The sequence below is a fragment of the Cibotium barometz genome, chromosome 63 (assembly GCF_041138505.1).
Source record: "Cibotium barometz isolate CiBa-2024 chromosome 63, ASM4113850v1, whole genome shotgun sequence".
Classification (NCBI taxonomy): Eukaryota; Viridiplantae; Streptophyta; class Polypodiopsida; order Cyatheales; family Cibotiaceae; genus Cibotium; species Cibotium barometz.
Window position 1 is genome coordinate 10,568,552 of NC_141108.1, and position 23,174 is coordinate 10,591,725.

Consider the following 23,174-nt stretch of genomic DNA (forward strand, 5'->3'; position numbering starts at 1 on the left):
TGAATATAATGTGATAAGATGTGAATGGATGAGATGTGAATGGATCAGATGTGATGTGAACGGATGTGATGTGATGTGAATCGGGGTAGATGTGAATGGACGAGATGTGATGTGGATCGGGGTAGATGTGAATGGACGAGATGTGGATCGGGGTAGATGTGAATGGATGAGATGTGATGTGAATGGATGTGATGTGATGTGAACGGATGTGAATGGATGAGATGTGATGTGAACGGATGTGATGTGAATGGATGTGATGTGATGTGAATCGGGGTAGATGTGAATGGATGAGATGTGATGTGAATGGATGAGATATGGATCGAGGTAGATGTGAATGGACGAGATGTGGATCGGGGTAGATGTGAATGGATGAGATGTGATGTGAATGGATGTGATTTGATGTGATGTGGATCGGGGTAGATGTGAATGGATGAGATGTGATGTGATGTGATGTGGATATGGGTAGATGTGAATGGATGAGATGTGATGAGGATGGATGTGATGTGATGTAATGAGGATTTGAATAGATGTAATGTGATGTGATGTGATGTAACGAGGATCTGAATAGATGTAATTGGATGTGATGAGATGTGATGTGGATGAATGTGATGTGATGTGGATAGATGTGATGTGAAAGATCCTTGTCCCCACTGCACAAAGAATTCTGGGGTGCTAGCAGCGGAAGTAGCACTTCTTGTGTGGGGCAAGGTCCCTCACTCGAAGCCTTGCCCACGTATATCCAGACAAGAGACTAATCCCTCGGTTCTTCCAAAACCAAACCCGGAAAAACTTTCCTCACCCAGAAAACATGGGCGATTCCTCCAGGATCTTTTTACTCTAACATAGTCAAAAGCCTTAACTAACTGAACTGATCTGACCGAACCCGTAAGTCCCATAGTCAGATCAAGGAGGAAAAGATTGCACTTGGATCATAGAGACCAACGCTTTTTTCCTCATTGAGAGGCACACCCGTTGATTCTTTTCCATAGAACAATTTTTATCTGGGATTTACTTTCATCTATCGTACCATACCAGAATTGAGTCTCATTTTAGGGATCCATTAGTCCAGCCTAACCCCATCCAGTCCCGTGGGTTAGCCAACCGTCCAATCATTGTAGTGTTGGGATCCATTTAAGAATTTGGATAGGTTTTATCATGGGTACCAGGGAAAAGAGTTCCTAGGCCCCCTAGCCGGATATTCATGCAAACTTAAAACTAGACACACCACTTACACACCCAATATGAAATTGCCTTTTTCACAGATTCAGCTGTCTTTAAAACAATCATTCAATGAAATTATAGCATCACTGATCATAATCCTCCAAAATATCCGGTTGAATCCTAATTTCTAATTTTTCCTTCATCGGTGTGCCTATGGCATCATTGGCAACCAGAACGCTCACCACCTGTCCACTCAGGGGTCTTTTCGATAGTTCTTAGCTCATAGTAATCGGCAATATTTTCACTTATAAAATTCAAAATGGAATCTCCGTTGAAGATCAACAAGATCAACCAACAAATCTATATAAAAGAGCCATGGACTCATCCGTTGAGGACCAGCAAGGTCAATCAACTAGATCCATGCCTGAGTTCAGAAAACAACTCTTACTCCTTGTTCCAATATCTTCCCCGATGCACGTGTGGATATCTTTGGCAACCCAGAGCCCGAGCACCATATGGTCAGCACCCTCTAGGATTCTTCGCAGGTCACCTAGCCCTTCACTCATAGGCCACTTCCTTGGTCCCTCATCCACGGAAGCTCACCATTTAAATTGAACCGAGGCTGGTCTCGGTCGACCTTGCTATGCGAGACATCCTTTGTTGACTCTCCGTCAGTTGTTGCAACTTTATCAGATAGGTCTCCACGGCCTCATTCACAAGACGGTCAAAATGCTTCCCCAACATTTTTGACATAAAACAATCATTTAAAAACATGTCATAAATACAATTTCTATAACGAACTCTCGTCTTTCCACATTGTTCCACATCAATCCTTATTTATTTCATATGTATTCCCATTCTCATCACATCATTTTCCATCTCATCACATCTGTTCTCATTTATCCGCATCAATCTCATCCACTCGCATCTACCCATATCCACATCTCATCACATCATATTCATTCACATCACATATCACATCTATCCCAATTTACATCACATCTCATTCATTCACATCCCGATTCACACGACATCACATCTCATTCATTCACATCCCGATTCACATCACATCACATCTATTCACGTCCATCACATTCATTTACATCCATCACATCACATTCATTTACATCACATCCATTTACATCCATCACATCACATTCATTCATATCCATCACATTCATTCATTCATATCCACCACATTCATTCTCATAACCATCCCATCACATACATTCTATCCACGTTATATCACCTCACTTCTATCCACATCATATCTCATTCATACACATCTCATCTCGTTCACCATCCAATCGTTCACATGTACGACTACTCACATCTATCCATACGTTCATATCTATCACTTCACATCCACATATATTCATGTCACATCACATCTCTTTACATCACATCACATTCTTTCACATACACATCCACATCCATTCTTTCACATACTCATCCACATCCATTCTTCACATACACATCCATATCCATTCTTCACATACACATTTACATCCATTCTTCACATACACATCCATATCCATTCTTCACATACACATCTACATCCATTCTTCACTACATATTCACATCCATTCTTCACATACACATCCATATCCATTCTTCACATACATATCCATATTCACATCCATTCTTCACATACATATTCACATCCATATCCATTCTTCACATACACATCTATATCCATTCTTCACACACATTCACATCCATTCTTCACATACACATACACATACATATTCACATCCATGTTTCACATCCCATATCATTCATTTACATCCCGATTCCCAAGACATCACATCTCATTCATTCACATCCCGTTTCACATCACTTTACATCTCATCCATTCATTCATTCACATCTATCTTGATTCACATGTCATCTCATCACATCTCATTCATTCACATCTCATTCACATCTCATCACATCTCATTCATTCACATCCCGATTCACATCACATTACATCTCATCCATTCAGACACATTTATCTGATTCACATCGTATCTCATCACATCTATTCACATCGTATCTCATCACATCTATTCACATCACATATCATCACATCTCATTTTTATGCAGTTTTCAGTTTGATTTTCTTTTGAATACAAGGAGTATTTCTTGAATTAGTATCCCCAAGACTTCTTGATATGAATTTTGAATTTCATACTAGAATTCCTTGAATTCTATAACTTTGATTCACAAGGGAAATATGTAAAGTGCCTAAGGTCAGATGGAGGGGGAGAGTACTTCTCCAATGAGTTCTCTGAATATTTGAAGAAGAATGGTATTCGGAGACAGTTTACATGCAGATACACTCCGCAGCAAAATGGAGTTGCGCGGAAAAACAGGCACATTGCTGAGATTGCGTGAGCATTGATGGAAGAGAAGAATATGCCACATTGCTATTGGGCTGAGGCTATTTCTACAGCAGTATACATCATGAACAGGACTCCAACTGCAGCCATACATGATGTAACTCCAGAGGAGAGGTTTACTGATTTATCTCATCTGAAAGTCTTTGGGTGCATTGCATATGTGCATGTGCTAGATGAGCTGAGAACTAAGTTGGATCCAAAAGCTGAAAAATGTGTGTTTATTGGATACTCCCTTGAGCAAAAGGGATACAGGTGTTATAACCCTACTACACGTGAGTTGAGGGTAAGCAGGGATGTTGTCTTTGATGAGATGAGCAGCTGGTATGCTGCCGAAAAAGAAGTTGGGGCTGATGTGAGTGGAAGTGTGGTTGCACAGAATGCAGGTCAGCAATCACAGTCTTTGAGTGGACCAGGGGAGTCCTCATCTAGTGGGTCTATTGATAGACCATGGAGTGGCAGGCTGCGTCATAATACCAGTCCTGCAAATGTGATTAGTATATCACGTAAAGGAAAAGAGAAAGTGGTTGAGCCCCTTGGTATGCCTGACATTTTTGCAGGGCATTCTCATGTTGATGGAGAGTCTAGTGGCTCAGATATGAGCCTTGATGAGGAGCTTGGCATCCCAGCTATGAGAACACCTGGTGTAAAGAAGGCTATGGAAGCCATGAATGAAAAGCTGCAAAGATCTGGGAGAGTGAAGAACCCTGTGCAGAGATTTACCTATGATGGTTATGTGGCACATCACTATGCATATATGGCAAAGGTTGTGCAGGTTGTTGAGCCCAAATGCATTGATGAGGCTGTTGGAAATGTGTGTTGGGAGAAAGCTATGGATGAGGAGATGGATGCACTATATGGAAATGAAACTTGGGATTTAGTGCAATTGCTTGAAGGCAAGAAAGCCATTGGATGCAAGTGGGTGTACAAAGTTAAACATAACAGTGATGGAAGCATAAACAGGTACAAGGCTAGGTTGGTAGCCAAAGGATATGCACAGACATATGGGATTGATTATGAGGAAACTTTCAGCCCAGTTGCCAAGATGGCAACGGTGAGAGTTGTGATAGCAGTGGTTGCATCAAAGCAATGGTCTTTACATCAAATGGATGTAAAGAATGCATTCTTGCATGGGGATTTGCAAGAAGAGGTGTATATGTTGCAGCCACCTGGTTATGAGGATGTGGGTCACCCCGAGCATGTTTGCAGGTTGAAGAAAGCCTTGTATGGCTTAAAACAAGCACCAAGAGCATGGTCTGACAAGATTTCTGAATATCTTGTCACTATTGGCTTTCATGTAGCCAACGCAAATTTCTCATTATATGTGAGACATGGTGATAGAGGGGTTGTGCTTGTTGTCATCTATGTAGATGACTTGATCATTACGGGGGACCATGATGCAGAGATCTTTGATGTAAAGATCTTGCTTAGACAGAAGTTCGAGATGAAGGATCTGGGGGAGCTCACATATTTCTTGGGCATTGAGGTGATTAGGTCACCACATGGTATTGGATTACTGCAGAGACAGTATGGCTTGGACATGTTGTCCAAGTATGGTATGACAGGCTGTAAGCCTATTTTTGTGCCATTGGATCAGAATGGCAAGTTGAGTGCAGATTTAGGAGAGATCTTGGAGGATCCTACTATGTACAGACGCATAGTAGGAAGTTTGATCTACATGACGATCACCAGACCAGATTTGAGCTATGCTGTTGGGTTGGTGAGTCAGTTTATGCAGGTTCCACGAAAACTGCATTTGGATGCAGTGAGACGCATACTGAGGTATGTGAAGTCTACTTTGCATTGTGGACTATTCTATGAGACTGGGACAGAGATATGTGTACATGGGTACACAGATGCTGATTGGGCTGGTAGTATCTCAGATAGAAGATCTACCAGTGGATTCATGTTTTCTTTGGGGAGTGTTGGTGTGACTTGGAGCAGCAAGAAGCAGCCTACGGTTGCTATCGAGTACAGAGGCCGAGTACAGAGGAGCTGCTATGGCAGCATGTGAGGTAGCTTGGTTGAGAAAGCTACTTGCAGATTTGGGTCTATCAGTGGATAGACAAGTTGTCATTTTTTGTGACAACATTAGCAGTATATAGTTGGCCAGGAACCCAGTCTTTCATGCTCGTACGAAGCACATAGAGGTCCACTACCACTTCGTCAGAGAGAAGGTCTTAGCAAGAGACCTTGACCTTGTTTATGTGAGCACAGAGGATCAGGTAACTGACATTTTCACCAAAGCATTGGGTACAGAGAAGCTCCGCAGATTCAGGGCTTTGCTTGGTGTACATGAGATGGAGTTGAGCTCGAGGGGGAGTGTTGAGATATCGAGCTCGTCTAGTGAGGCGGTGGCTTAATTTTTAACTAATAAACCTTGTACTCAGTCAACTCTTCATCTTATGTGAGCATTTACTCATTTTTGGGTATTTTCTTTTATTCTTTGGATTTATCTCATCCCAACACTTTGATTAATCCTATTGGCCCATATGAACCTTAATTGGACCATAAGCCAAAAATTTCTAAAAATCTAGACTCTTAGGCTAAGGTACCTTATATTATTTTTAATTGATTCCTAATGCACATTGGAAAGTTCATTTTGAACTTCTGTTTCAGGGGAAACCATTTTAGACACTAGGAGGATTTTTATATCCAAAGATATTTCAATTTTGGATTATCTCTCTCTAGACATTTTCGTAAAACAAGATCTTTCTTTTATTTCAGAGAGGGGAATAATTACAAGAACAGAAGGGGAGGTTCTTACACTTTTACACCTCAAAAGTTTGAGGGAGGAATCTTACAAAAAGGAAAAACGTGGCTTACCTCCTAGCAACCGTGTAACAGTGCAAGAAAGAAAGTAGATTTTCAAAGCAAGAGAATTTTCTCTCCTTCTTCTTCATGAACCCTTGCTTTTTTATGCTTTTTGGATTTTAGAATCCACTACGTCTATCAAGTTGGATTCTTTCTTGTGTCAAGCTGGATTCTGGAATCCACTTCTTCTATCAAGTTGGATTCCAGAATCCACTCCTTGTGGCAAGTTGGATTCGAGAATCCACTTCCTTGTGTCAAGTTGGATTCCAGAATCCACTTCCTTGTGTCAAGTTGGATTCCAGAATCCACTTCCTCAAGGAGGTTGGATTCTAGAATCCAATTTTTCTCTTCAGTTGGATTCTGGAATCTAGATTTCCACAAAGTAGAATTTTGAAAACCATTCTTTCTCACAAACTGAGAAGGATCACCAAAATTCACCCAAAATAACGATTTTAAAAAATAACTTGCACTTCATGTTTTATTTTTTACAAATAAATTAAGATTTTAACAATGATAATGTATTTTTCTCAAAACTTTGGTTTCCATTTCACAAAGAAAAATTTACAAGTTTGAATTTTGTACAGAAGTATAAAAAGGATTCTGGAATCCACATGTTTTTTCCACTTAAGATTTGGACCGTTATTTTCTACTCCAAAATTTCAAAAAAAAAAGGATTTAGAAAAGATGGTTATTTTTTAGTTTAAATTTCAAGTAACCAATATAATTTCAAGTAACCAATATATTTTTTAAAAATTACCAATATAATTTTTAAAAATTTTAAAAAATTAAAATTTTTAAGTGAAAAAATGTTTTTTTTTAATTTGTGGTTGAAAAATATTTTATACTTTTTATTTGTTTTAGGATTTTGAGGCAATGTAATAAACAAAACAAATACAATATTACTACTAAAAATTCAAATTTCAAAAAGACACGCTTACATTGAAGTAGAGTTTGCACAAAAAAAGACACAATCGTAGAGAAGATAGTCGAGTGCTCCAAAGATCCAAACACAACTTGCGTATGTGAAAAAGGAACCTCTCCCTCTCCTTTTAAAGCCTCATGGTTCCTAAATTTAGCATTATTTATTTTATTAATATTAAAAACTATTTTCCATTGAACAAAGACTAACCCTACTAAGGCACCCCTTCAAAAGTCCAAGTTAATTCATTTTGATTGTCACACTCTAGCAAATGGAACTCCTAAGTAGTCCTAGAAATTCACACCCCTTTTGCCCTTCTATCTCGCTAACACCTTTTGTAAACACAAATTTCAATGCTAATGAAGAAACTCCTTGTTCTAGACAGTGCTCAAGAAGAGTTTCTTTTGATGTGGTTGAAGAAGAACCACTACAACTTAATGGGAATGTAGCAGTTAATGAGAGAAAGCGTGAGCAACAATGACCTCAAAGGGCACAAGAGGTGAGAGAAAGCAGTGATTTCTTTCAAGTCTAGCAATTCGAGAGACATGTAGAGTTTTTTGTTGTGCTAGAAATTGTTTGAGAAGCTTAGGATTTCATAAAATCCAACTAGAGCATCAAAAAAAAATTGGTCTAGGGAGAGGTCAACAAAATGTGTTCTTAAGGTCTTGTGTGTGGTGACACTCCATCGTGTCAACTAAGTTTGCGGTCTTAGATGTTCCAGTTTGTAGAGCAAGTTTCTTAAAATTATTTTGTATAAGCAGTCTAAAAATTTTAAAAATCTTAGCAAATGTGGCCCAAGAAAGTTTTTCTTTAACATTGAGCGCACATGAAACCCCCCAATATTGTTTCCTAAAGCAATGGTTGGGAAACTTAATCACCTTCAATGGAGAAGTACTACCTAACTCAAACTTCACACATCTCCCTGACAATTTTACTAAAAGAGAGGTATGCAATTTATATGTGGAGTCACAAAAAGAAACTCTAAACCCCACTCTCTCACTTCCCTCTTTCTTGAGAATATGGAGACAAGATTTCTCACGTCAAAATTCCTAAGAAGAGCAGGATGGGTGTTTACCAAATATGTGCGGAGTTAAAAGCAAAGCGAGACACATCAAAGACTACATAAGAAAAATGTAAGTTAAGTTTGAATTTATATATATATTAAAGTGGCTATGTTGGTTATTTTGAATTAATGTTTTACATTGAAAAAATATTGAATCTCTTTTGCAGTGCCCATTCTACATGCCTTGAAGATCCACCCCACAGGGAGCAGCAGAGCACAAAGCACCAAAAGTTAGCAAAGCACAGGAAAAAGTGTTTAGAGAAGGAGAAATATTTAGGCCTTGTCACATTGATGGTATGGATCAAAAGAAAACCATGTTGCCTCATTTTATGCATCCTCCTAAGAATCTGAAGGAGGAAAATTTTATCCAACTCCATGCTATAGGAGCCTTGTTTTCAATGGTGTCATGTCATCAAGGATCTTTGTTAATTTTCCTAACATTCACAATGATCCTAATTTGACAATCACCATCATTCAAAACATCATCGAAGAATGGCAAGGCAAACTACCACCTATTCTCTACTTAGAACTGGATGATTCTGACAAACCATTACCATTCTTTCTATTCGTTTTATCTAACGAACCCTCATTGGATACCAAACCTTTGGTATTCAGTTATACTGCATAACCAGACAGATATTATCCATTTATAGAAGGAGCTTCAACAGAAGCTAAGTCTAGAGGGAAGTTATGAGCGTTTACCACTAGCAAAGAAAACAAAAACCAAGTTCTCCTTGCACACTTGAATATGCTAGTACAAAAGAAGATATTCAAAAAAGTCAAGCTTGGGTTTTTGTTGGTGGGACACACACATGACCAGATTGACCAGATGTTTAGTAGGTTCTCAATCGAATTGGCAAAGAAAAGCGCATTTGACCTTTCACAGATCTGCACATTGTTAGAGGATTCATATGTTCTCAAGCCCTCCATCAAAATCATGGAAGAAACATATGATTTTAGATGCTTTACAACCGGTGAGGCCACTAACATGCCATCATTTGCACAGCTCAATGATCATAGTTTTCAACATCAATTTAGAATTAAGCAAGTGGAGGAACATACTCTCATGTGGTCTAAAAAATACTCAAACTCTGAAGATTGGTTGCCACCAGAGGGTTTGAAGTTCTTACTATTTGTTCCTTGTCATGAAATTAAACGAGCAAAGTACATGCTGCTCTCTACAACAAACGAGACACAAAAAGCTGAGAAAGAAAATCGCTCTGTTGATTTCCTATAATATTTGAACGAGATCAAGGAGATAATACATGTTGCACATGTGTTTTTCCAACGAGCTCTCTGGCATGGTGGGAGAGTTTTTTTGCAAAGCAGGAGAAGCTATTTGAAGAGTTCAGGGATGACACATTTCAGCTACAACATGCATTTGTGTGGCACCAGAGTGGCCTTAGTGAAAGGAGTGACAATGATGTAGCTGCTAGTGTCAATGATATGCCAATATCAGTAGAGTTATTATCTCTTGTTCATGGAGAAACGGGGGAAATGTATGTTGGTCCCAAGAAGAGCAGAAATCGTCGACAACAAGAGAAAGAAATGTGGGAAGGAACTGTAAATAAGCTAAGTGAGGGCACAATGATCACGGTTCTCGCTACCAACGATGAAAATGGTAATCCGTTTTAGCTCACAAAAGTCACAAAGGTTTTCAAAAAGCATGATGTATTGAATGCTGTGGAAGTGCATTGGTATTAGACAAGTAGAGAAGATACATTGAAAAGATGCTGAAACAAAGCAAAAAGGGAAAGAAAATAGGAAGTTATCGCCGTATGGACATGCTCAATCTAGAGGATGTAGAAATCCTTGTGTATGGGTTTTGATTTGAAAAAATCTAGTCACTTGCGCAAGACAACCGTAGAGATATTGAAGCAAAGGGTCAAAGATCTCTCTTAGTTGCAAGGAGAAGTATTTATTTTCTGCAATTATTGTAATGTTTTTTGTACTCAAATTTTCATGGAATGTGATGGGTTTGGTTTAGTCCAAATTAAGTCATTTTTTTAGAGGTCTCTTGCTTTAAGTGAGTAAATGCATTCTAAAATGTCTAAAAAGAGAGCAATATTTATTAATTTTTTAATTTCCACCTACATAAAAGTGATCTATTTTAAAAAAATATCTAAAAAGTAGTCCTTTTTTAATGTTTTTTATGCAAAATGGACTTGAGTAAACGTTTGCACAATTTTGCATGCATTATAATAATTGGCTATGTATTCCCAATGATGAGGGAATAAAGGGAAGAATTATGAGAGAAGCCCATGATAGCCTGATAGCTGGACATCCAGGGTTTATAAAAACCTATATGTTTGTGAAGAAAAGCTTCCTCTGCCCAGGACTAAAAAAGGATGTACTTGATCATGTGTGAAAATGCTTAATGTGTCTTAGATTCAAGATGCCAGGGAAACTGCAGCCTCTAGACATTCCTCAGATGAAGTGAAAGTATATCAGTATGGACTTTGTCACTGGATTACCTTCAGTGCAATCAGGTTACAACTCCATTTTTGTGGTAGTTGACAGGCTAACCAAAGTTGCCCATCTGATTCCAGTGAAAGAAACATATACTACAGTGGATGTTGCCAGAGTTTTCCTTAAAGAGATCTTCAGATTACATGGCTTACCCAAGAGGATAGTAAGTGATAGAGATCCCAAATTCACATCAAAATTCTGGACTGCATTCTTCGAAGTAGTAGGAACTTTCTTGGATCTCAGCACAGACTATCACCCCGAAATAGATTGCCAGAGTGAGAGAGTGAACTAGGTAATAGAAGATATCATTCGATCATGCTGTGGCAACGAACCCAAGAAGTGGTTAAGCCATTTGCATCTGGTTGAATTTGCTTACAACGCTTCTTATCACATCGGGATGAGTCCTTTTAAAGCTTTGTATGGACAAGATTGCCTTACACCATTGACTTGGTCCGACCCATTGATCAGAGTCAAGATATCCAAACAAATGCTTAATGGCATGGACTAGCAAATGCAATCAATCTGTAAAGATATAAAGGCAGCCCAAGATAGGCAAAAGCAGTACGTAGATAAAAAGAGATCAGAGAGATAAAGTTTGAAGAATCAGATATGGTCTTCATTCAAGTACGACCAAAAAGAAGTTCCTTATCCTTAGGGAAGTACAATAAGCTCTCTCCGATACTGTGGACTGTATGCTGTTATAAAGAAAGTGGGCGATCTAGCCTATAAACTTCTTCTGCCTCTCCATCTCAAGGTACATAATGTATTCCATTTCAGTTTGCTTAAGAATTATGTACCCAGCCCGAGTCACGTGCTTGATTATGATGAACAATTGAGTAGAGTCCTCAGAGAATTTTTAGTCAAGTGGAAGTTTCTCCCTCTAGAAGACGCCACCTAGGAGAAAGAAGAAGAGTTGGCGAAAGATTACCTCCACTTTGCGAGATGAGGACATCTCGCGTTTTTCAAGTGGGAGAGGATGTAAGATTTCTCCTCGGCTTGAATAATGAATAAGCTTTACTTCAATCCCCTGTAATCGTTCCCTATTTCTGAATACAAGAAAATATTATTTTTCCTTGTTTTTTCCTAGAAAGATAAAAAATTCTAGAGAGAGGTAATTCAATATTGAGATATTTTTGGATAAACGAATTCTCCTAATATCAAAACTATATTTCCCTAAAACAGAAGTTCAAAGTAAATTCTCTAAGGTGCATTAGGAATCAATAAAAAATGATTTAAAAGACCTTAGCTTAAGGGTCAAGATTTTTTAAAATTTTTGGATTATGGTCCAGTTAAGGTTCCTATGGGCCAATAAGATTAATCCAAGTGTTGGGATGAGATAAATCCAATGAATAAAAAAATACCCAAAAATGAGTAAATACTCACATAAGATGAAGAGTTGACTGAGTACAAGGTATATTAGTTAAAAATTATGAGATATTACTAAAAAAATGAGATATTTTGAAGGAATAATGAATTTTTGACACCTTGGTAAGGAGGGAGAGACCTTTGAGGTAGGCGCCTCCTTCACATGTGTAGGGGGGTTTTTAATTCAAAAATATTAAGATATTTTATCTCTCATGAATAAAAGTAGATCAAAATGGGAGCTAAACTGGTCCAAATCTTGTCCAAATTCAGCCAAACTGACGTTGAAAAATTTTAGAACTTAGTTGGACTCAGTTAGTAGCCTTCCTCACTTATAAATAGACCCTCATTCTTTTGTATTCTCATCTGTGAACTAGACCATGCCAGTATTACATTAAAATAAGCATATTTTATATTATCCCTTAAAAATCCTCTACATTTTGGAGAGATTGGAGCTTCTCTCTCTCTAAAACCATCCTTGGAGCTTTCCTCTCAACACACTAACCAATTGATTGGTTGGGGGCTTCCTTCTAAGAGAAAGAAGCAAACAAAATCAAGAGAAAGAAGCAAGCAAAATCAAGAGGAGGTAAGATATGATTTCATGGTTTTTCTCTAATATTCTCAATGTTTTCACTTCTCAACCCCTCTCAAGCTTGAGAAGTTTCAAATGGATTGTTTTTCAATGCAAATTAAGATTTCTAAAGAATTCTAATGATTAATCACAAAAAGTTTATCTTTATGCTTAATTTAGGATGTTTTTTTATGTATATCTCTCTCTCCCCAAAAGAATGGTCATTCCTATGACCAATTCTCTATTCAAATAATGCTTCTCATTGATAAATTCTCAATTAAAAAATCAAATTCTATGCTAGTTAAGCTAGAGGTTAAAGAAATTTCTTTATAATGCTTATATGCTAATAAAATCATGATAAACTTATGATTTAAATCCATAAATTGGATTTAGGTCTAAATGATAGTTATTCTATCATAATAGCATTACAAAGTCTTATTCTTTCAAAATTTATTGAAAATTATCAGTAATAGCAACGGAGCTATGGTAAATTTTTTGGAAATTAATACATAAATCATTTTTATGCATAATGTGAAAAGAGGACTTCTTACCATATTCTAGGATTAGTCATCCTACGTTAAAAGAATGATTTTCATCACATCCATGGAAAACTAATTTTTAGAGTTTATACTTAAATAATTAATTAGAGAAAAAGAGAAATTTTTGGTAATTTTATTTTTATGCAAAAAGAGGAATCCCCATGATAATGGAGATCCATGTATTTCAATGGAAAAAGAGAAAATTTGATATACTAAAATAATGAATATTTTTATTTAATTTTAAGAGAAATTTTAGTTATATTTATTTTTATGCATGAGAAAATTTAAATGATAAGAGAGAAATTCCCATGACAACTGGAATTCTATCATGTAAATGGTAAAAGTGGAATTCTTGGTATATATTGGAAAAATGAATTTTTTTATTTAATTTAAAGAGGAATTTAGATAAATTTATTTTATGATAAAAGAGAAATTCCCATGACAATTGAAATCCAATCATTAAATGAGAAAAAGAGAAATTTTAAGTTTATTAAAAAAATGGATATTTGTATTTAGTTAAAAGAAGAATTTTTGTAGTATTTAAGTAGAGAAAGAATTGAATTATTTTTTGGTGAAACAAAAGAGGAATTTTCACCATAATTCCTCCTAGAGAATTAGGGTTGATAAATTAAGTTGGAAGAAAGAATATCTTTAGATATTTTATGTGGTCAAATCACCGAATTGATATTTACCCAAAATTAGATTAAATGGAAGAAAAGTATTTTCATTAAAATCCGATATTCTCTAATAAAAGAGGAATTTTCACCATAATTCCTCCTAGAGAATTAGGGTTGATAAATTAAGTTGGAAGAAAGAATATCTTTAGATATTTTATGTGGTCAAATCACCGAATTGATATTTACCCAAAATTAGATTAAATGGAAGAAAAGTATTTTCATTAAAATCCGATATTCTCTAATAAAACCATTTCTTAATCTACTATGGTTAAGAAGGAATGAAATTCACAAAGTTGGAATTTCTTTACGATTTAGAAGTTTAGTAGATATTTATTTGAAGAAAATCCTTGTTAGAACTAAACCGAATGATTTTGGTTAGACCACAATAGGGATGGTCAGTAAACCTACTTGTGCAAAAACCTCGTGACCAATTCCACTTCTTATACAAAGAATAGACTGCCGTTGAATTAACCTAGTTTTCCCTTGATCGAAATAACCAAGAATCTAGTTGGAGAGTCAGGCAAATGATGGGGAGATTACCCGATGAGAGATCAAGGATTATCATTATGAAATTATGGATTAAGGAAAAAGGGTTTTGTGGAACCAATCTCAAACTAGGAATTTTAGTTGCATAGAACTTCTGTTTTCTTTAAAGAACTGTTTTACGCCAGAATGCTGGAGGAAGCATTTGGTATGTGTTTAAACTAAGAAGAGGCTCGTTGGTAACAGCCTGGCGGGGAGTCGTCGAGGGACGTCGCTCGTCGCGGCAAAGCCTTTGACCAGCCTCGGTACGGTTAAAATGGTGCGCTTCCGGTACGATGGGCGAGGACCAACGAAGTGGTCCTCGATGATTGAAGAAGTACTAGGACACCTAAGTAGGATCCTAGAGGGTTCTGACCAGGTGATGTGCACAGGCTCGCGGTTGCTAGGACACCCATGCGTACATCGAGGAAGATTCAGATAGACTAAAAAGAATGATTTTTGTGAATCAAATTTTGATATTGGATCTCGTTGGTTGGCCAGCTGGTCTTCAACGGAGAGTCCAGATGACATATTTTGTAATACAATGGACTCATAATTTTGAAGGATGATGATCAGCAATAATTTTGAAGGATGATGATCAACAATATTATGATTTTCATTTAAGGATTGTTTTGAAGACAACCGATTCTATTATAATGGCAATTTCATATTAGGTGTGTACGTGGTATGCCTACCTTAATTTTTGCATGAAACGCAGGCTAGGGGGCCTGGGAACTCTTTTCCTCGGTACCCGGGCAAAACATAACCAAATCCTTATAAAGGAATCCCACCAATACAGTGGTCAGGCGGTTGGCTACTACGGGCGGTTGGCTAACCCATGGGCTAGTTAGGCTGGATCAAGGGATTCCTGCGATACCATTAAGTTACGCGATTAGTTATGTTAGTTAGATTAAGTCCTGAGAAGACCCTTGTTCTGTGAGAGGGAATTAACAGCAGCTGTGCCTCATTAAAGGAGGAAAAAAGCGGTGATTCTATGGACCAAGTGTAAGTCTCTTCTTTGATCTAACCATGTGACTTCAGGTTCGGTCAGATCAGTTTGAATAGTTAAGACTTTGACCCGTTAGATTAATTCTCCCATTCGAAGATGTTCCCTCCTGGAGGAATCGCCTGTGCCTTCCGGGCGAGGGAAGTTTTTCCGGGCTCGGTTTCAGAGGAACCGTCGGGCTAGTCTCTTGTCTGGATATCTATGGCCGAGGCCCCGAGTGTGGATCCCTACCCTGCGTGAGAGGCTGATGCTGCTTCCACCGCCAGCGCCCTGGAAGGGGGCACCGCACGGAGGAGAGGCGGGGGTCTCACAGCGTTGATTTTGGCACAAGGGGGACCTTGATTGGACTGATATGAAGGAGTCTGTCTCTGAATTCTAGAACCCTGGCTTCCTTGGCCCACAGAAGGAGATGGGCAATCCTTAAGCTGGTGCCCAAACCCCCAACATTCGAAGCACCTGTTCTCACTTCGCAGCTCTTCCCTTTGCATTCTTGAGGGAGCCAGAGTTCCTCAGAAAGTACTTCGAGGGAAAGGTCTTCCTTCATTTCTGAAGCTTCGCGTCTCCAGATTCTGGTTGGGACCTTGGTGTCTCTTTAGAGGCGGAAGGTTGGAAGAACTTCTCGATGTCTCGAATCTCTTGAAGGATGAGGGATTTGGCTTTGGTGGGACTTTCACGATGAAGGCTTTGGCAAAGTCTTTTGCCATTCTGACAGCTTCTGCCATGGACACTGGCTTGGCATTCTTGACCAGTGTGTCTAAGGGTTCGTTCATTCCCCAAATGAGCCTAGCCATGAGTTGCTCTTCGTCTAGAGGTGGTGAATACTTGAGGAGAAGAGCAAATGCCTGGTGATATTCTTCGATGGTTTTTCTCCCCTGATTTAGCTCTAAGAATTCCTTCATCTTGGTTTCTAAAAATGCAACGGGACAAAATCTCTTCCTTAGATAGGCTTTAAGATCATTCCAGGACTGGGTATTCCTGTCCAGATGGTTGGTGTCGCAATGGTCGCAAGAGGCATGGACATACTGCCCTGTAAACCACTTGTGCTGTCGTCTCTCCGTTGGGTTAGGGAAATATAGATCCTCGAAATGGCCTACGAGTGTGGCTCGGCTCGTTCAAGTTGTAGCGGAAGAGATGAGATGCTCGAAGGCGAAAGCAATCATGTCTTGTGACTGGGTGAGGTCTGGAACACCAAATAAGTGTGGAACTTCTATCTATAAAATCAAATTCTTTGATTAAAAATCTTCATTAATGAAGCTTAAGGAATGAAAATACAATATGTAAATGCTCTTTCTGAGTTTTTATTACAATTTTTAGATAAATGCGTTTCTCCTTATTAGCTTTCAACAAGGCTCTGATACCAGTTGTAAGACCCCCATCCCTCCTCCGCCCGTAGTGCCCCCTCCCAGGGCACTACGGGCGGCAGAAGCAGTGTCAGCCTCTCGTGCAGGGCAAGGATCCACACTCGGGGCCTCTCCCACCACACGGATATCTAGACAAGAGACTAGCCTGGTGGTTCCTCCGAAACCGAGCCCAAAAAAGCTTTCCTTGCTCGGAAGGCACAGCGATTCCTCCAGGGAAAATCTTTGAGAACGGGAGAATTAATCTAACAAGTCAGTCTTAACTATTCAAACTGATTCGACCAAACCTGAAGTCACATGGTCAGATCAAAGAAGAGACTTGCACTTAGTCCATATAATCATCGCTTTTTTCCTCCTTTAACAAGACACAACCACTGATTCCCTCCCACAGAACAAGGGTCTTCTCAGGACTTAATCTAACTAACGTAACTAATTGTAACTTAATGGTATCGCAGAGGAATCCCCTGATCCAGCCTACCCCAATTGGCCCATGGGTTAGACCACTGTATTCGTGGGATTCCTTTATAAGGATTTGGTTATGTTTTGCCCAAGTACCGAGGAAAAGAGTTCCTAGGCCCCCTAGCCGGCGTTTCATGCAAAAATTAAGGTAGGCATACCACGTACACACCCAATATGAAATTGCCATTATAACAGAATCGGTTGTCTTTAAAACAATCCTTAAAAAAAATCATAATATTTCTGATCATCATCCTTCAAACTTCTCAGTCCATTGTATTACAAAATATGTCATTTGGACTCTCCGTTGAGGACCAGCTGGCCAACCAACGAGATCCAATACGTACCCGGCAATATAATCACATAAAAATATCCAGATAGAATCTCCGTTGAAGATCAGCAAGATCAACCAACACATCCATATAAAAGAGCCATGGACTCATCCGTTGAGGACCAGCAAGGTCAATCAACTAGATCCATGCCCGAATTTAGAAAACAACTCTTACTCCTTGTTTCAATATCTTCCCCGACATACTCGTGGGTATCTTCAGCGACCTAGAGCCTGAGCACCGTATGGTGAGCACCCTCGTGGATCCTTCGCAGGTCACCTACTAGCGCTTCACTCATAGGCCGCTTCCTTGGTCCCTCATCCACTATACTAGAAGCTCACCATTTAATCAAACCGAGGGTGGTCAAGACCTTGGCCGACCTTGCTACGCGAGACGTCCTCCAATGAGACTGTCTGTTTGAGCAATTGCAATTTTAACAGATAGGTCTCCACAACCTCATTCACAAGACGGTCAAAATGCTTCCCCAGCATTCTTGACGTAAAATAGTCATTTAAAAACAGATTTCACAAACAAATATAGTTCCAACAATATTTCTATCTTTTCTCATTACTCCGCATCCTTTCACATTAGACCCCATCTTTTTTTCATCTTACCACAATTTTATTTTCATCATCGATCCCTATCACATCACATCATTCCTACATCAAATCACATCCAATCGCATCATCCACACATCAATCCACATCATCCATACATCCATCCACATCAATCCACACATCAATCCACATCATTCAAACATCCATGCACATCAATCCACATTATCCACACATCAATCCACCTCATCCATACATCCATCCACATCATCCACATCAATCCACCTCATCCATACATCCATCCACATCATCCACATTCACATCCACATCAATCCACATCATTCACTCATCATACACACACCAATCCACATCATCCACATCAATCCACATTATCCACAGATCCATCCATATCTTCCATACATCCATCCACATCAATCCACATCATTCAAATATCCATGCACATCAATCCACATTATTTCATAAGCATTCCCATTCTCATCTAATCACATCTTTTTCTATCTCATCACTTATTTCCTCATTTTTTCTCATCAGATCTCACCCACTTGCATCTACCACTTCACATACATTAACATCTATCCAGTTTACATCTCATCTTCTCACATTCATTTCACATCACATCTCATTCATTCACATCCTGATTCACATGCTAACACATTCATTCATGTCCCTTATCGTTCATTCACATTCCGATTCACATAACATCACATCCATTCACATCCCTTATCATTCATTCACATCCCGATTCACATCACATCACATCCATTCACATCCCTTATCATTCATTTATATCCTATATCATTCATTCACATCTCGATTCATATGCTATCACATTCATTCACATCCATTCACATCCCTTATCATTCATTTACATCCTATATCATTCATTTACATCCTATATCATTCATTCACATCTTGATTCATATGCTATCACATTCATTCACATCCTATATCATTCATTCACATCCCTTATCATTCATATCTATCCAATTTACTTCACATCTCATCGCTTCAATTCTCGTTCATATCCATCACATTTACATCCACATATATTCTCCCACATACATCCACATCCATACTTATCACATACACATCCACATCTATCCTTTCACATACATCCACATCCATGCTTATCACATCCACATCCATGCTTATCACATACACATCCACATCTATCCTTTCACATACATCCACATCCATATTTATCACATACACATCCACATCTATCCTTTCACATACACTCATCCACATCCATTCTTTAACATACATCCGCTTCTATTCTTTCACATACATCCGCTTCTATTCTTCACATACATCCACATCCATACTTATGACATACACATCCACATCTATTCTTTCACATACATCCACATCCATACTTATCACATACACATCCACATCTATCCTTTCACATACACCCATCCACATCCATTCTTTAACATACATCCACTTCTATTCTTCACATACATCCACATCCATCCATCCATTCATTCCCATCTACCTAATTCGCATCCCATCTCATCACATCGATTTACCTCTTATTCTCATCACATCTATCCATCCATTCATTCTCATCTATTTGATTCATATCACATATCATCACATCTATCTACCTCTCATTCTCATTACTTCAATTTTCATCACATTTATTCTCTATTCATTTTCATCTATCTGATTCACATCCCATCTCATCACATCCGTTCTTAGAATGCAAGAGAATCCTTATTTTTTTATATAAAGATTCTTTACACATCTATTTATGTAAAATTTTAATTTTAAGAAGAATAACACTTTCGAAATAAAAATAAATCTTTTATGCATCTTTCTATGCATAAATTCAATTTTAATGAGAATAACTCTTTTGAAATAAAAATAAATTTCTTTATGCATCATTCTATGCATAAAATCAAAATTGATAAGAATAACTTTTTTGAAATAAAAATAAATTTCTTTATGCACCTTTCTATGCATAAAATCAAAATTGATGAGAATAACTCTTTTGGAATAAAAATAAATTTCTTTATGCATCTTTCTATGCATAAAATGAAAATAACTCTTTTGAAATAAAAATAATTTCTTTATGCACCTTTCTATGCAAAAAATCAAAATTGATGAGAATAACTCTTTTGAAATAAAAATAAATTTCTTTATGCATCTTTCTATGTATAAAATAAAAATTGATGAAAATAACTCTTTTGAAATAAAAATAATTTTTTTATGCATCTTTCTATGCATAAAATAAAAATTGATGAAAATAACTCTTTTGAAATAAAAATAAATTTCTTTATACATCTTTCTATGCATAAAAGTAAAATTGATGAAAATAACTCTTTTGAAATAAAAATAATTTTTTTATGCATCTTTCTATGCATAAAATAAAAATTGATGAAAATAACTCTTTTGAAATAAAAATAAATTTCTTTATGCATCTTTCTATGTATAAAATGAAAATAACTCTTTTGAAATAAAAATAAATTTCTTTATGCATCTTTCTATGCATAAAATCAAAATTGATGAAAATAACTCTTTTGAAATAAAAATAAATTTCTTTATGTATCTTTCTATGCATAAAATGAAAATTTTTTAAAATAACTCTTTTGAAATAAAAATAAATTTCTTTATGCATCTTTCTATGCATAAAATCAAAATTACACTTTTAGAATACACAATTGGTGGGGATTACTCTTTTTTGGATAATAGAAGATAAAACTTATTTCACCAATTTTTAGAAAATTTTGCCACAACCTCCTTTGTATGGCTGACCATTTTTTAATTTTTCTTAACTTAAAATTACTTAAAAATTATCCCCAATTGGTTTTAAGCACTCTAAACTAATTTCACTTTTAAAAGAGAAACAATATGAAAAGTTTAATTCCAACAATTAGATTACTTAACTAGGATAAAGAAGGGCTGAATTTAAGAATGAGAGAGGGGGAAAGCCTTTCCAAGAAGGCATAGCATCTGTTTATCATTTTAAGATAACAAACAATTTATAAAACCATTAAAAGAATAAGAAAAAGTAAGATTTCTTACTTACATGAAATTCTGGGAGCTTTCCTTTGGCTTGATGGTTTGAGGGATCTACTCTTGTTTGCAACAAGAGTGGCCACACCAATTCTTTAGAAGAGGGAATGGACAAAAACTAGTGAATTATTAAGAAATTCATAGTTCTTGGCTCTTGGGAAGAGGAGTAGAGTAACAGTGCATAAAACACTATTAAGCTTCAACAAAGGGGGAGACTTCTATTTAAGGAAAAAAGTGAGCTTCTACCAAGCAAACTGATTCTAGAATTTTCCAGATCAGTTTGGTCAATTTTTGACCATTTTTAGGTCAGTTTAGCTTACTTTTTGGAACTAGACTTGAATTAGGAGAGAGGAGAGATGAAATATCTCAATTTTTTATAATTTTAAACTCCACCACACATGTGAAGTAGGCGCCTCCTTCATGAGGGGGGAATTCCCATTGTGAAGTGTCAAAAATCTATTTTTTTAGTAATTCCTTTGGTCCTTAGTCCACTCTTCATCTTATGTGAGTATTTACTCATTTTTGGGGGGATTTTCTTGATTTCTTCTATTTATCTTCTCCACACATTTGGATGAATCTGTTGGCCCCTCAAAACCTTAATTTAAATTTTTTCAAAAATTTGGACCACCTAGGAATAAGGCCTCTTAAACAGATTATACTTGATTTCTAATGCACCTTCTAATACTTGATTTCTAATGCACCTTCTGAAAATCTTTTTGAACTTCTGTTTCGAGGGAACTTATTTTAATAAGAAGAGATATTTTTCCATCTAAAAATATTCAAAATTGAATAACCTCTCTCTAGAACATTTTCTCTCTCTAAGCCAGAACAGGTAGAAACAAGATCTTTTATATTTCTGAAGAGGGATTTGATTATAGGGGAAGATACTGGACATCCTGAGAGGCTGGGGAGGAATCTTACGAACTATTTGGTCCTCCTAGCTCTTTTCACATGATGGAACTCATGCCCGGACAGTTGGACTAATTGATGGACAATAGGAACAGGGATCCTCATATTGGCACAAGAAAAAGCACCAGTCTTGGTCAAAAAGCAAGAAAAAGAAAAAAGTCAAACTAAGTTGACCAAAAGCTCAAGGCACCATTGGAAAAAGAACATCGAACTGGATCAAAAAGCTAAAAGCCACTTTTTCAAAAAAAAACAGCTCCAGGGCCAAAAAGTGTCACGTAGGCTGTAACGCCTGACCGACGGCAGACCGGATGGCCATGTCCGGGGTTCAGTGGGAGAGAACGCCCATGCGGAGTCATGGGCGGCCAGGCTAGTGTGGACGGCAGGCCACACACTATATAGCCTGGGGGATGAGGGGCAATCCTCATTCTTCCTCTATGGCTGGGTGGTGAGCCAGAGGCCGTCCCCTCTTGTGGTAATGCCCGTAGCGGCGTTACGGATATGTAACACTGGTATCAGAGCGTGGCTCGATGGGATTGTCAGAGCCCGCGCGTGACCGGGGGACCGGAGCCCACTCGATGGTTTTTGACCATTCGTCTCCTTATCCTTATCTCGAATGGAGGGTGTGGAGGGAGGCAGCCATGGAAGAATGGAGGGGAAGAACTCTCTCTCTCTCTCTCTCTCTCTCTCTCTCTCTCTCTCTCTCTCTCTCTCTCTCCCCGTCGCGCACACAGCAAGCAATGGAGGTAAGCAAATTTTCGTTTTTTATTCTCTCTCTGCGTTGAAAGGGTTTGCAAAAACTGAATTCGTTTGGTAGGAGAGAAAAATCGACTCTCTATACTGTGTGGGGGAATGGAGGGGGGGCGAAGCAACAGCCCCACTGCGAAGAAGGAGAAGTCGCCTCTTGCGTTGAGTGGGGAACCCGCCTTGAGGGCTGACTGGGGAACCCGCCTTGAAGGGGCGAAGAGCAGCCCCCAACGAATCCTTCGAAGAGCAGCCCAGCACAGACCAGCCCCACAATGATCACTGGGGTGGGGGAGGCGTG

The 23,174-nt window shown here is 38.0% G+C and overlaps 1 pseudogene; it reads left to right on the top strand.

Moving 5' to 3' along the window:
- Nucleotides 1-9,167: 9,167 nt before the first annotated feature.
- Nucleotides 9,168-9,973, top strand: LOC147603668 (uncharacterized; annotated as a pseudogene).
- Nucleotides 9,974-23,174: the final 13,201 nt, after the last annotated feature.